Source organism: Artibeus jamaicensis, unplaced genomic scaffold (assembly GCF_021234435.1).
Source record: "Artibeus jamaicensis isolate MK-2021 breed Jamaican fruit bat unplaced genomic scaffold, CSHL_Jam_final contig_3214, whole genome shotgun sequence".
NCBI classification, from domain to species: domain Eukaryota; kingdom Metazoa; phylum Chordata; class Mammalia; order Chiroptera; family Phyllostomidae; genus Artibeus; species Artibeus jamaicensis.
This window is the reverse complement of record NW_026521760.1, coordinates 346,030-362,562: the sequence shown is the minus strand read 5'-3', so window position 1 is coordinate 362,562 and position 16,533 is coordinate 346,030.

The window sequence follows — 16,533 nt, the reverse complement described above, 5'->3', positions numbered from 1 at the left end:
AGCCCTAGTATCATAAATTAAGGGGTTTCTTTCCTATGAACTAGCCTTAATAAACCGATTTCAAAATTGCTTTTGTATGGTAATATGGGCTATAACAATTTTAGGATAAAATTATTCTTGATTTGGCATATTACAATGAAATATTTTCGTGTTTCCTTAGTTTAGCAATTTAGCTTCAAAATATTGTATTATAGATCTTAAAACATATTATACAACCATTTTACTAAATACTTCACAGGTTAACAATTTAATCTTTCTCCTACAATGATGCTTACACAAAGTTTTTGCCCCCTTTTTACTGTGCAGAGTCACTGCTGACTTTTTCCCCAAAGATAATTTTTCCCCATAATTTGGTCATTCTTGTGGTCACAACAGTTTTTTAGCCCATATAGTAAGCCAAGCCCGTACTGCAAGAGAAACTCGGCCATGGCGGGAGCCGTTTAAACTAGCAGCACTACCCTCCTACAAAAACTGGGGAGAAATAATTTCGAGGCAGTTTGGCAAAGGGGACCTGTTGAATAATAGTCACCTGGAAATTCATATATTCTTGACTGGGGTTCATCTCCCAGGATCCAAACCCGCAACTGAAATATCTACCTAATATTTGCATGCCTTTTGCTGGTAAAATTTTTAGGAACTTGTTCCATAAACTGAGTTTCCATCTTTGGATAAATGATGTATTTCATTCTCACCTCCCGGAGGTTCAGGAGCAAAAAAGAGGGGGAATCAGGTTCGCGGAAAGAGGTGGAGTTTTCTTTGACTGTGCTGGGGAATTGTTGCTGTGCAGGATGCAATAGGTAGAACTTACTGAATGAACTTCTGGGTGCCTAACATTTGTTCCCTCAGAGTTTGGGGGAATCTCTTATTTGAGGATTTTCCTTATAACCTGAGAGATGGAGTAGCTAAGATCTCTATTTAAATAATCAAGAATTTCTTACTAAAAAGAAAATGTATTCTTGACATGGTTCCAGAATGACTTTTCTGGGCTATTCTAAGTAAATCAGAACTTCCCAGACCTTGGTGGGTATTTCAGGGCCGCCTTGCCAGAGAAAAATATGCAGAGAAGAAGTAAAAGAAGTTCATTTTTTAAAAATCAAAACATTGAGAGATACTTATTAGGTCCCCTATCCCCCAAAGGGGCATCTCCAACAATCTTTGTTTACCGCCTGCCTGTGTTCAGTGAAACTTTCAACCATTTTGCAGCATCGACAGCAATTCCCCACCTTTTGTCAGGCTTTTTCTTTCATTCAAACTTCAGTTTTCTAGAAGATTGCAGTGGTTCTATCCATTTCCCCCTTTGAAATGTTTTAAAATGAGTTTCCTTGTCTCTTTCTTGGCTGTCAATGACAAATATACACTGCATATTTAGTTTTTTAAAAGTGTGTTATAAAATAACAGACTTCTTATTTGGTTTCTTGGAAATCAATAATCTCTTAAACACTTGTCAAGACCCCTTGGGAAAGGGAGATATGTAAACAATAACTACCAAATTTCAACATGACAGTATTGGTTGAAATCTGCAGGATGATACAGGGAGGTAAGAGAAGGAAGGACTGCAGACTCTGCAATTGTGTAGAGAGAGACCAAAGGTGTCTGATGCCTTGCTCCATCCTCTGCAACTTACCCAGGGGGCTAGCTCTCTTGCAGACTCAGGAGTTAATTCTAAACTTTCATATAAGACATCTTAATAGCCAGACTTTCCTTCAAATAATTGAGTTGGGAAATGGCTGGATGGCCACAGGGAGGTTGCAAAGGACAGTTACCCCCATTAAAAAAAAATAGTATGATTTTACACTTTCCCCGATATAATTAGAGGCTTTGGGGACACTTCTTTATTTTATCTCATACTGTAATATATATATATATATATATATATCCTATTTCTCTAGCAAACCAAACTTTAAGGGAACTTTAAAATAAATTCAACCATTTAATTTCTGCTTTTTAAAGTTAGTACGTATGTCTGTGAAGAAATAGACAAAGCATTTGAACAACTGAGTTACACATTAGCTATCTACCAGTTTAATAGTAGAGGGAAGAACATGCCTAGTTTTTAACTTACCCAAAACTACATGTTCCCCAAAAGTAATACCTGCTAGGATTATATTTGCAGGAGCTTCTAAACTAGGCTCTCAAGAAGTTAATAAAATATGTGAAATCTCTTGAGTTAAGGCTTGGGAGGGATTTATAAGCCATTGAGGATCCGCTGATCCACTGGAAGCACAACTCACTCAAATTTGAATTTTCATGATCAACTTTCAACCCTGAGAAAACGAGAGCCATTTGCTTAACTTAATCTGGAACATATGTTTGCACCAGTAGCAGGTTTTTTGGTGTGTGGCTGAGGCTGATCAAGTTGTAAATTTTCCACTTTAGGTTTTCAGCGCCTGCTAGTTTCAGCCTAACACCTAGAGAGAGACTTTGTGGGGTTCCTCACCAAAGCAGTCAAGTTTTGACAAAAGGTTTCCAAACCACTCAGCTCTGAGTGTTATTGATTTTCCCAAAGGTGGAACATATCTATACAAATTGGTTCTCTAAATCCTAAAAGCAAGTAACAAGTTAAACTCTCTTTTGTTAAAGTGTTTGTAAAATGTCTATGTAGAGGTTTTCCTTTCTTTTCTTTTTTTTTCTTTCATTTGCCTTCCTCACCTGCAACCTTTTCTTAAGAGACACACAGTGGTAGGAGAGTGGTGGGTACTGTGAAAGTGACATCTTCATTGGACAAAACAATACACAGATCCTTTTGGCTCATCTTAATTTTTTTCATCAGAAACTTAGAACTATTGATTTTCTGTCTCATTGTGCTTCAACACAAAGAAGTGCTTTAAAAAAGGCCTTTTGAATATCTGAGAAGAATCACTTAGTGATTAAAGTAAATATACATCAGAATCCACAAATCATCCTTCATGTGAAACAAGCTTTGTGGTGACTTGTGTTACTAATATTAAAACACTTCTCTTTGTGGACATGGATTTTAGTATTTGGGCTTTAAACAAATTATAATGATTTTAGAATCAATTAATTCTATACCATAATAATAAATGAAAGTAATAAGTTCCCTACAACCAGCTGAATTCGTCCTGAAACAGGAATGGGCGGCAGTGGTGGGAGCCGGCGGTGGACTCTGGTGGTCAACCTCAAGGGTTGTAAATAGCCATCTGGACCTGCTGATTTATCTTCTCCCTAAAAACCTCAATCAGATTACTGGAGGAAAAGTTACTAAAGTGCTTCAAATGTATCAGAACGAGTAATTGAGCCATAAATATGCCCCAAATTCAGGTGCAGTTTCATTGAATTCTACTATTCGGATTTACTATTCACTAAATTTTATTATACAGATTGAGGTAGGAAGGTCCCACTTGGATTCTACCTTCATCAAAAAGGGGACAAGGACGACAAAAATAAGGGCAATAATAATATTACCAGCACTGTGCTAATCAAATGGTCACAGCTAGTTGAGAACAACTGTGCTAAAAAGCAGCTTTAATTCTGAAATGGTAGGTCCTGAGACACCGAGCGCCATCTAGCAAGCAAAGTTAGAATCAAAGTGCGTGGAGTCAAGCACAGAACACAGGAGACCAGGGAACTGGGAGGCAAAGGGGGACTGACTGCACGCTGCACCTGCTGCGACTTAACCGCCAGCCCAGTCTCACCTGAGCCCAGCGCTACCTGCAGGTTTCTGCTTCTCACCCCACCAGCCAGCTCATAAAAACTTAACTACTGAGGTGAGACAGACCCTTTCTGCCTCAAGCTAAGGCTAGAGGACAGCTCCTCACAGGGCTGCTTATTGTCTTTAATTAGAACAAGCGGCCTTCCTGTTCCCGGCACCCCCAACCCCAAAACCAGTCCAGTGTCTAATTCTGCACCTTTCTCTCCAGATGGGGACAAGGGGCAGCGCCTGAAAGGCTCACCTTGGGCTGACATGACTCCCAGGGCTTCAGCGCAGAGGAAAGCACATCGCTGGGAAGACCTAGCAGGGTTTGAGAAGTCATTCTGAGTTTACAAGACTGCCCAATCATCTCCTGACAGGCAATTTGAGCTATCTCTAAGTGGCATAAGACCCAGAGTTACTTAACAAGCCACGGATGGCCATGGAAACTGAAGGCTGCCTTCTAAATATGAATAATATAACTTTATTTTTCTCCAGGCAACCAGATCTTTGATATTGCCTTTGGCTGAAGAAAATCAAAGGTAGCTAGAATGCTGCCAAATATTCCTCTTAGTTTGTAATTTGGGGGGTTTAAAACAGCCCTTTTTATTTTTTTAAGTTTAAATGATGTTAACTAATTACATGAATATTCTATAGAACTAGGTTAACAAGGCAATGCTTCTGGGATTGTGATGAAGAAAGTAAAGAGTAATCTCCTGGTTTCTGTTTAGGCAAAAACCCCATGTTCTTTTTTTAATCCAGTCGATCTCAATTCAAAAAACTAAGAGGGTCCATCTCAATAATATGTGTGCTTTCTAAAGAACTTCTGTTCATTCTTTTTGGAATTTCATTTTAGGATTGGGATGGGAGGGATCCAGTGTACATACATACTAGTTTTAAACTACTTGTAAGTTCCTGATATTGGATATTGCTTTTGTAATAACTCATTGATTCACATTGTTCTTAGACTACAGCGCCAGAGCTTGGGTTTTCTATTGTTCTGCCCCCTGCCCCCACCCACACATACGATTGTTCCTAGTGAAGTATTTTGTTTAAAAAAGAACCAATCAAACAAACAAACCTTTGAAAATGAATATTAAAACATTACAGTTGAGTTTTAAATGCTATTATAATCTCAGCTTTGCTTTTCAATTAAAACAGGCATAACAGATATGAAATAACAGATCCCTTTATTTTCCTGCTATGCTATTTACTGTGCAAAACTACCACATTGAGAAGTACTTATTAAAATATCTCCACAGATTATAGTATTTGCAGAAAAAAATCCTACAAAAATCACAACCCACCTAACAAACTTAAGCCAATAAAGAGAGGTGTCAGAGTTTAGTCGACAATTTACAAAACATCTAAAACATTTCTATGAAATCTACTTGTCTCCTTACGCCTGAAAATATATGTAAAGATCTGAGGATGGAAAGGAGATACAATTCATGCTGCCTCTTCTTTCCTCCTTCCTCTCTGAAGTTCAGGGAACTTCCCAGGCCAATCTTGCCTCGGATAACAATAAAAATTTAACTTTTTTTTTGGTGTCTTGTTAAATAGAACATTTCTCCCATCAAGTTCTTCTTAAACATGGAACCTTCTCTTAGACAGGGTACCCAGCTGTTTAATTTAACATTGATTTATTGCTTTTAAAAGTAAATTTACACACATGCCAGCAGCGCTCCGTTTTGTTTCCCCAGACTCTGAGATTTATTTTCTACTTAGCGCTTGTCTGACAAAACAATGTCCTTTAACTTTATTACACATCGATGAGGAAATCTGTCTTATTTTTGTTCGGATTTATTGCTGTGTTGCTTGTGGGGACTTTTGTGATCCAGAAAGGCTTAGGTCCGAAAATAAATAAAAAATTAAACAAGAGTTGATCACAAAATAGTCCAAACCTAGAATATCACCCAGCAGGTACTGACCAGCTGGGAGTGGAATGGGTCAGAGGATGAAGTCCCTTGGTGAGCACAGTTACTGAAGAAGAAAAAAAAAACTTTAAAAGTAAGGTAGCACTTGAAAATAAAGTAGCCAAATCTGGGTTCTGTAAGATCTCCAAGTTCTTGGTTAAACTGTATTTGGAATTATAGGGCAGGGAGGCAATCTGCATGCCTCCCCACCCCGTGGCTGCCTTACCTCCGTGCAGAACTCCCAATTATCACATGTTCGCGATGACTGAGCCCAAGGGAATTAAGATGGACTTTGAAGCAGCTTTTACGGTACACTTCATCTACATTTGAGTTTTCTTTAGTTCTCATTAAAAGGGCCACTTTCTTCTTTTCATTAATATACTGTCTTTGTGTCCTTCATTTCACACTCTTTTAAAAAGTTCTCTCATCAGATCAAGTGCAAAAAGGAGGGGATGACATAATAACCATCATAATCACGGCAACGACAACAAACAACTGGTACTGTGGGTTTAAATCTCTTTTAAAGAAAGGGTTTCTCCTCGGTAAGGCATGGTCCTCCAACAATTAAAGAAAAAAAGCTAGGGTTGAGAATGGAGATAATAAAAGTGTTTCTAAGGTTAAATTACAAATACAGGCAGGCTTTTAAAAATCCGTGTGTGTGATGAGCTTTCCTCTCCCAATCTGATTTCTCACAGAGGCATCTAATAATCACCTTAGAGGTGTTCAAACAAGGACCCTGTCTCTTTTCTAGTAAGAAGTAAAGATGTGACAGGTTTTGTTACTGGGCTAAGGGAGAACTTTGTGAGATATTCCCTTTGTTTGCCTCACAAATATACCGTCGTGATTACTCTGCTGCTTTAAGCACTCTGGTGAGCCCACAAAATCTTGTTAAAATGTTTCAATAATTTTTATCAAGCAAAAAAGATTTTTTAAGTTAATAGGTCATTCTTGAACCTGAAACACATCAAGGCACGTTTGCCCAGGCACTTTCTTAAAAAAAAAAAAAAAAAAAAAAGGAAAGAAAGGATCTGTCTTAAAAGGGGGGAGGGGAAGTAACTCTTCGAAACCTTGAAAATTCTCCTATTCATATTAGAATCTTTTTTTCCCCTCTCCTGTTTGCCCTTTGAAAAGGAGTCCTGTCACTCAGAAAGGAGCTGTTTCTTCCAGCACCTCCCATCCACCCACCAGCCGGCCCCCCTCAGCCTAGCAGCCTGGCCCCGGCCCACCCCGCGGCCCTCCCCGCACACACAGTTTCTTCCAAGTGCTTTTCAAGTAAGAGCCGGAGAGATGAGAGGTGCGGCTCCTCCGACGCGCAGCCAGACAAGTCCTCCTCCCGACAGGGCAGAGCGCAGCCGGCGCAGCGGCCCGAGGCCGGCGGTGCCTTTTCTGTCAAGAAGCCACGCGGCACCCTGGCTGGAGGCCTCTCCCGGCGGCCGGCCCGCGACGCGGCGCTGGAGCCCGTCACGTGCGCGCGCCCCACGGAGCCCTTTGTTAAGCCCCGCGGTCCCCACGCGCGGTCGCAGCGGCTGGGGCGGTGCGGCGGAAGGGATGCTCCCCGCATGGTTGCGGGGCTACCCAGCTTGGCCTCGGCACCCCGGGATGGCCCGAACACCTTAGGCAGACGCCCCAAGCACTTAACAAATCAAGATTCCCATCACTTTGGGGGAAACGGATCGGGGCCACCCCCCTTGTTTCAACCAAAGGCACAAAGCGGGGTGAGGGGCCCGGGGAGGGCGCGCCTCCGCACAGGGTGTAACCACTGCGCTGACTTCCCTCCTCCTTCCCATTCCGCCTCACCAGTTTCTTGTCTCTTTTTTTTCTCTTCCCTTACCCTCTGCCACGCTCAGAGGCTCAGTGGGTGGGAGTATGGGAGTGTGTGTGTGTGTGTGTGTGTGTGTGAATGTATTTGTGTGTGTGTGCAGTTAGGTGGAAATTTCATAAGAATATGTTCTACACTTATAAACTTGCCAGAAAAGGGGGGGGGCATGCTCTCCAGTAAATGCACTGGTGGGAGAGTTTAAGCGACTTATTTGGGAGGAAATAGGGGGTCAGATTTGGTCTAAGTGGAACATCTGCAAAACATTCAAGCAGCTTATTCAACAAAGAATCTAGCCATTTATTGTAGAAATAATAAAAAGCCACTAATGATTATGGTTCCCACCCCTTCCCCCAAAAGGCCAAATCCTAATGAAATAATTCAAAGGTAGGCCTCATTTCCTAATAGTGGAATTAAACAACAACAAAAAAGAGCCCAACTCAACTTTCCAGTTCTGTCTTCTTAAGGGCCTGGGAACCTTGCTGAGAAATTAGGTAAATAAAAGGCAAGTTGGAATTTCTGTTGAGCTCGGGCTGCAGTGCCCCGACTTGCACATAGTTCTGCCTTGATATGCAATTAAATTACAGTAAATTCCTCTTTAAATAATAAAATTTGGAAGACTCTTCAGGAATCAAAGATGTCTGGGGTTAAGTAGCTTTTAAACCGTCAGTTTTTAAATGGCTTGTGCAATGAATAGCTACCTTTAAATCCTAAAACCATTATAAATATGCTATACATCTGGGTGCCAGTTTATCTCTCCATATTTCTTTTTAAAATGAGGAAAGCATTCATAAAAAGCTACTTGGCACACTTTATTTTAGGAAAGCAGATGTTAATTTTTTCACGTATCATTTTATGACCAAGTACATGTGTAACATTGGAAAGCATCCAGAACGCCTCTATTATTTGCTAAATGACTGTTAGTTGAGGCATATTATTCTCAGCCTAACCATGGTTTAGGTTATATCAATAAAGTAAACATCTGTGATTTTTTTAACCGGGGGAAAGGGGTATAAAGAGTTATTATAAACGGGGGGGGGAGAGTTTGGGTAAGAAGAGCACACCTGTGTCGCAGCAAATAGGATATTTATATTGTTCTGTGCAAAACAAAGTCCCTCATTCGGGCACTCGGGAATATTTACATGGCTGGAGATAAAGTTGAAAGCCTTTCCTGGCGTGCCAAATGGGATTCTCCCTGTGGCCTTCTGCGTGGCAAGATAACAGGTACCGAGCGCTCCTGGCGGTGGCCTTCGCCCGCCGCACCCCCCTTCCCTGGCCAGCCAGCCGCAGGCCCGGTCTGGGGTGAGCCAGTCGCTCGGGCTCTAGGAATTCCCACGCACCGAGAAAGAAAATTTCAGCGGGGTTCCCAGCCTAGAAATATGCTCAGGAAGCGTCCTCATTTGCCCTGCGTCGCTCGAGGACGCCGGCGCCCAGGATAAGCCAGTGGCGTGATAATTAATGGAATACAATATTTATGGTCCGATGTATTGACTCTGAGGCAAGCGCGCCGTGTAGACAGTCCGTAGGGGTCTGACAAACAGGGGGTGAGTGAACAAACATAATGACCGGACTACTTATGTCTATCCGGTTTACTCACTTAAACCCGAGGTAGGTAACATCATGATAAATATTAATATCCACCTAGACAGCCACTCCGTCCTCCGAAGCTCTCCCTTTCTGAGCACTGCCCTTTACAAAAAGGCCAGAGAGGAGGTTTTTAACATAAAATGCTGCAAATATGAAAAATAGGTCACCAATAAAATTGGTCTCAGCATGGAGCGTAATTGCAACAAAGTGCCGCTGAGTAAAATCGAGGAGTGAGCTGGCTGAGGCGGCACAGTCGCGAACCATCTGGTGTGTATTAAAAGTGGTGCTGTAAATATTGCTGAGAGCTAATGCATTATCGGCTTCTATAAGTGCACAGGGCCTGTAAGCTTTCCATATGTTAGAATATGTAGATCGGGTGAGGGTAGAGAAAGGTGTCCTATCAATCATCAGCTTCTAAAGCATTGTTTTGCCTAGACTTTGTGGAATTTTGGCCCAAAAGTGTAGGATATTCATTCTACTTCTCTGCTCCGGACCCCTCCCTTCTCCCTCTTGTCCCTGCTAGCTCTTTCTCTCTTTCTGTAGCCCTTTCTCCCAGCTCCTTCCTTCCATCCCCTCCTCCTCTCTCCCTTCTCTCCAAGGGGATAGGACAGGCATTGCTGACGTCACTTCACATCAGTAAAAGAGAGTAACTGTTTCAGAGAGAGGGGAAAAAAATTCATCTGTTTTTCATCAGTGCTAAAGTTTTGCCTTTTTAATAGAAATGAGCTGCCCGGCCAGAGCACTTTTTCTGATTTGAAGCTTTGGGGAGGTGGTCCGGAGAGATTGGAAGGTGTTCTTCATCCTGTGAGTCCAATCATTTTATAAGTGGATCTAATGACAGAATCAGCTCAAATAGATAAGACCTATTAAAATAAGAGGCAAAACTGATGTGTTCTAGGGAAGATTTCATATCCACACCTACTAGGCAACTTTTGCCAAGGAGAGTGGAAGCTTCTGGCTCCATGACACTTCTGCTTTGAGTCCTGGAACTTCTTCCCTTCTCTCCAGTTTCCCTCCTTTAATTCCACCCCCCACATACCAAAACCGCCACACACAAAATAGCTAATAATTTTCCTGCTGTCACATTACTTTTCCAGGGAAAACAGAGTCCTCCTTTTCCTCATGATACCCCACATTTAAGAGTTAACTATGATTATACCCTCATCTCTTCTGAGTCCCCACTCCCCATATTTCTCAGCTACATGTTCTTACTCAAATCTGGTGCTAGGAAATTTTCCACATCACACTGTCCACAGAGTTCATTTTCTCCCTCACAATGTTGTCCTCGTCTCTTTCATCCTTCCTACTCCATGTCATCCTCTCTTCCCCTTCCTTTCCTCCCCACCTCTCTCTCTCTGTGCACACACAGTTCAAACCTCCAGCACTTCCAGTGTGGATAAACCTGCTGGTTATGACAACCCAAGTTCAATCAGCAAATAAATAAAACTCTTACTTTTTTTTTAAGGCTGCCGGCTGCATTCCCCCTCTGGCCGTTGCCTCCTTTAATTATAGGAGCTATATTTCTTCCCTGGGAGACATTCGAGGGGATTTTTAGTTGGAAACTCGTTTTCTGCTGAGTTATTTTGGAGCCAGGACCAGTGAGTGAGTGGCTGGTACCCAGAGGCTTTGAGTGAAGTGCAGATTGAGACATATCGAGTTCCCTCTAAAAGGATCATTTCATGTGGGAGGTTGGACACAAAGTTTGCACTCGTGACTGGCATTCCAGTGAGAGACATGCATATTTTAAAACAACAAAGCAAGCTAGAAAGAGGGCCATAGGGGAGGGGGAAAAACTTGGAAAGAAGTTACTAAGTGACAAACATCTGTCAACATGGGATAATTTGTACACTCTGATGTAAAACTATCTGCCTCCTTCGATGGAGTTCAAGGCACAGATCGAGGAGAGCAAAGTGGATACATATTTTTCCCTGTGCAATATGGTTAAAAGATACTGACCCCAAAATAGGTGTGAGGTGATTAAGCTTCATAAATGAATATAATTTAAAAATGTTTCTTAAAATAGTGGAAGCCTCTAAATTTGCTTCTGACAGTTAATACAAAATTAGCTCCTATTTAATTTTGAATGATGTACTTTATTTAAACAAGGGAGAGTGATAAAGTAATAAGCAGGGCATTCATTATAGAAAATAAGATGAACTTTATCATAACAAAAAAAGCACAAGAAAGAAGAGAAACAAAAAGCTCAAGCAATCTCCAGAAGTCTTTAGCTAAAAGAACCAGCTTTACATGTGTATGTGAGCCAAACATATAAACATCCACCTCTCTGCAATGTCAAAAAGTAGAAATGGCAAAATATTTTCAGAGGATATTTTTTTCTCATTAAGTTTGGAGTTTCAACAACATGTTACACTTTGAGAGAGAAAAGCAAAAAAAAAAAAGTTCCTTCTTTAGGGAGGAAGTTTTTAAAAGCAGAGTATTAGATCAGGCAAGGTCCTGGAAACATCTTTTTTTTTTTTTTTAAATAGCCTGAATTTCCAACAACCACATGGAAGTTCAGGCTCCAGCTTCCACCAAGAAATCTTTTTCTCCCCCAGATCTGAAGACAAAAGGAGAGGAGGCCCGGTGGTGAGCGGGATATCTCTGTTAGTTGTCAGCACAGGTCCATGGGTTAGGAATGCTAATGAGCCTCTTGGCCAGCTGAAGACTTGGTTCTCTCTTGCATACCCTGACGCTCACACACACTCGGGCTCCTGCATGCCGACTGACAAGCATGCAGACAGAGCCTTGTGCTCGACCCTGTCTGTTTCCTTTTTCCTCTGAGCCCAGAGATCGATCGCTGACCCCACCATTGGGCCAACGCTTTATTTATCTGGCCGAGCAATGATATTATCAGCCTTAAACGTTATATACAGCAAATGTCTTCGTAAATCAACACAATAGGATAGCCTGCAGAGACCAGCCTGGTCTGCCTTAAAGAAGTCTCTCTCTCTCTTTCTCCCTCTTCCTTCCCTTACAAACACCCCTTCTCCTTTCCATCTTTACAACTGGGGATATTTTAGATGCTGGACTTGGGGATTTGATCCCTTGTTTTCAGCTTCGTTGGAGGAGGCCTCGGCCAACTAGGAGATGGATAGACACCGTTATCCACCCATCACTGCGATCTCCATCTGAGGTTTCCTTATCAGCCAGATTCAACTGCCTGCGCTATTCACCTGATCCGGATTTCTCAAAATTGGGGTAGAAGAGAAGGAGAGGGGTGGAGAATCGAGTGTGCAACCTTGCACCGTGTTAATTGTTTTCTTTCCTCTCAATTACATTCATAAACCCCTTTTTTCCATTGCATGTTATTTCTTTGTGCTTTAAAATTGAAACCACGTGCAGCCTTCTCCCCTCAGCACACACAATAAACGCTCTACCCCCTCCCCCAACCCATCACAAAACTATTTACATCTTGGTTACTCACTCGCGCTCTGGACCCGGAGAGAAGAAATTGGCCCCACGGGACTAGGTGAGGCTTTGTGAAAGCATCTCTCAAATCCACATCTCAGGCTCCCATCTCCGAGAGAGGCTCCTGGGCCCCCCTCCGGGCCTACTTCCCATCCCCTCCTCGCACAGGTGGTTGAGGCTTACTCTGGGAGAGCTAGCAGGGAGGACATCCAGAGAGAAAGGCAGCTGTGTCCCGCCAGGCCCACAGGCTGCCCGGCCCCCCACACCGTCCTGCCGGCTGGCAGGGGTCAATGGTGGCGACTGCAGCGAGCGAGTGTCTGCCGCACCCTGGTCCATGCACTTTGGGCACAGCAGAAACCGCGCTGGGAGCGGTCGCTCCCCAGGGAGCATTCCAGCCCTAGGTCCTCCCAGGCAAACAGTCCCACCAAAAACAAACAAACAAACAAACAAACAAACAAACAACTCCAAAGGGGGAAGGGGGAGCTGGAAAATGGATTCGCTGACAGGGAGAGATAATAAATGAGAGGCGCTTTCAGATAGATATCTCAGACGTGAAATTGCGCCCAGCTGGTTGTGTAAGCAAACAAATAGTTTCATGTTAGGAACTCTCAACTTGTGGCTTGATGAATAGAACACGACAGAGGTAAATGGGTCTTTAAGTCATTTAGGAATAGAACTCTTTGGCTTTCCAAGTTGAAGGCCCGGTGACGCCGCGGACCCTGAGCAGGCCCTCTAACAAGAGTGTCGTGAGTCGCCACTCCCGTCCCCCTGCGTGCCCACCCCGTGCTCCCTCAAGGTTTCTCGTTTTCAGGGACCTCCAGGAGGTTCTCTCTGAGGGATCCGGAAGCTTACGGGAGGCGGTTCTGCCACTGTGAGAGATGCAAGGACTGTCTTGCATCTCCTACCTGAGGGGAGCAGAGAGAGGAAAACGAATTTTTCAAAAATAAGCTTTTTGCCTGCTCCAAGCAGAACAGGTCAGGTGGAGCCCCAGTGACCCTGAGGGTCCCGCACAGCTGGGCAGTGGGGCCTCGAGGAGCCGAGCGGCCGAGCCCCTCGGGGCTCCCCGAGACAGGTTGCCCGAGCCCAGGCGTGGGGCCCAGTCCGCCCCCTCCCCCAGGCCTTCGCGTCACCCACCCCCGGGACACGTCCCCGCCGCCGCCGGGCGTCTTCCAGGCAGGGCCGCGGGTCAGGGTGAGCGTGTCCACGCCCAGGCGCATCTGAACTCGCTCGCACCAGTTCTCGTCCAGGGCAGCGGACGAGGCACTGCCTCGCTCCCTGGAGCTTCTTGGAGGAGACAGGTCCCGAGGTAGCCTTTTTGGTGTTTTAAGTAAAGCTGCGACTAACGTAGTTTAAACCGACTTCAAAGTGCTGGTGGCCCAGCAAGAGTTGGGGTGGAAAAGGGAACGTTTGACTTTCCCATGTCGTGGGCAGTTTCGGCAGGGAGGTCACCGCGTGTGGGCCTCCTCCCCGACATTTCGGATGCGATTCCGCCTGGAGGCCCCCTGCTCTCCCCCCGCCCGGTCCCCCGCCCTGCGGTGCGGACGCCCGGGCCTGAGCGGGCCCTGCAGGCCGCGGGTGCGCAGTCTGGCCACCTGCCTGCGGCCTCGCGGCCTCACACCCGGGTCCCACGGCTCCCCCTGGCGCTGGGCCCCGAGACGGGTTCCCCACTCAGGGCCCCGGGGCAGCCACCCAGGCGGAGACTGCGGCCCGCTGCAGGTCACCTTCCGCCCAGGGGCTGCCAGGGGCTGAGGAGCCCCAAGCACTGAGCCGGGCAGCCCGGCGCTTGTAGCTGCCCCTCTGCGCTGCAAGGGGGAGCCGGGCCGCGGCCCACTCGCCAGGCCTTCAGGCAGCCTGTGGGTCACAGGAAGCCTCAAGGGCTATTCCTGGTTGTCCGAAGGCTCCTTCCTTGCCCGAGGGGCCGTCGTCTCAGCTTCTAAACATGCCCTTACTGCGGGCATATTCATGGGTCCCGACCGCGCGCTCTGGGAGAAGGCCTTGGTGCCGGCAGCGTGTACAGCCCGGCAGGGACGCCCACGCGGCTCCTGAGTCCCTGAGAGCCTCTGTCTCTCTGATTGAGACACACGAAGACCTCTGGAGACGATTGTCTCTCTATGGACAATGCAGGCGAGGACCGCGCCCAGCCACCATGGAGACAGCACAGGAGAAACCCATCACCAGCAGCCCGCAGGAGCAGACCACCTCTGTCTCCTCCAGTTCCGCAGCCCCAGGGCTTCCCGGTTCCTGGTCCCCAGACTGAGCCTGTGGGGGACTCTGTGAGGACACAAGATGGGCCGCTCCTCTTCCTACACTGGTCCGTCCTGGGCTTGGACCCAGGTTTAGAAAGGTGGTGGGAATTCCTTAGGCAGTGGGCAAGGGGACACGCTCTGTCCTCTCCGGCAGAGCCAGGTTGGTTCTGTCACCTCTGGCCCCTGGAGCGAGTGCCTCGTAGAGTCCAGGCCTCGGTTTCGGGGCCAGTCCCCACACTGGGTTCCTGTGCTTGGGCCTGCACATTGAAATTAATTGAAAAATACGTTCCAGACCTACAAAAATGTTTATCTGTTTTCATCAGAGGGATCACACTGTAATGAATATATTTACATCTCATTTTAAGAAATGTAGGAAAGATCGTGAGCGTTTGGTGGCAGCTCCCCTCCCCCTCTGGGCCCCGCTACAGCCACTCCACTCCACTCCACCCCTCAGGCTCTGCCGGCCATTGGGCAGCACAGGAGGACTTCCTGGGAGGCGGTCTGTGGTTAAATATGAGTTCTCCCCAAGACCCAGCTGCCTCGGGCGTCCAGCCTGCAGGGCAGTCACCGCAGGCACAAAGACATTGTTCCTGGGTGGGGTGCAAAGGATGAGGAACATTTCAGAATGTGGCCTGTCAGAGACAGGAGCCCCTGGAGACCGAGGGGCTCCACCCTCCACAGACCCTACCAGTTCAGCCACTCTCAGGGTCAGGCTGGTCTCCAGGCAGGCTGGCTGGGGATCATGGACCTGCAGGGGTTTCTCCACAGCATGGTATTGCTTGAACTGTGCTGCACTCGGGATATCAAAACTTCAGGCTGGTTGGAGCCGAGGAGCTTGTTAATGTGTTTTTAAAAGAGTGGGGTGGGGACCTGGAAACTTCTAGATAGCAAATTGGAAGCAAAACTTTGCCAATGACTTCTGAAAGTGAAGCTTTTGCCTCAGACAGGTCTGTTTGGGGCTGGGGGAGGGAGTGAAGGTGAGAGGTGTTATTTTAAAAGATCTGGCTTTATTAATATGGTAAGAAAAAGCTCCCTTGGCAGTATGTGTTCTCACAGTGCTGACTGTGATCCCATAAAACATTCATGCTCTGAAAGCTGTTACAGAGAGCAGCACGCCCCCCCCACCCACCCACCAAGCACACCCAAGGAGAGGCCTGGCGGGCAGTTTATGCCCTCAAGGGGCCACTAGGGCTCAAACAACCTTCTGAAAGGAGCCTGCTCCCGTCCAGCTCCCCCACTCCCACTCCCAGGTCTCATGTCCACATCCCTAAGGGCGACGGGGTGTGTGTGGGGGGGAGTGTGGCAGTGGGGGTGGGGTGGGGTGGGGAGAGCCCTATCAGACCTGGAGCACCTCCCTCCATAGAAACCCTCTCACAGGGTATGGAGAAAAGGGCAAACCATAATGGCCTCTTCAGCTGACCATAGGGAGAGCAAAGCCAGAGCTCCCAGCACTGAGGCCCTAACTCTCTTCCAGAGCTGGGGAAGCAGGCAGACCCTCCAGTCATGACATGAGGTACAAAGGTATCTGAGTGACTCTCTCCCTCCCCTGTCCCTACTTCTAGTGCTCTGCATCTCTACAGCCAGGCAAGTTCCCATCTGCAGTCACCAAAGCAAACTGTGCCCTGAGACTGGCCCCGCCTGCCCCTATCATCAGGCCTGCCCCAGTCTGAGGGCAGCCTGAGGCCCACCTGCGTGCAGGGCCTCTAGCTTCCCACTACCCACAAGGTCCCATTGGATGCTGCTTGCAGCCAAGGGTCCTGGTCCTCCCTAACCATTGTGGCCCATGAAGAGCCTGGCTCTCCAAATTTACAAAACCAAGCAGTGGCTTGGTTTAGGAAATAAATCTAGCCAACTTGGTAATAAGCCTTAAAAGTTCTCTACTCTTACCCCCTCCCCATTCTAATAATAATT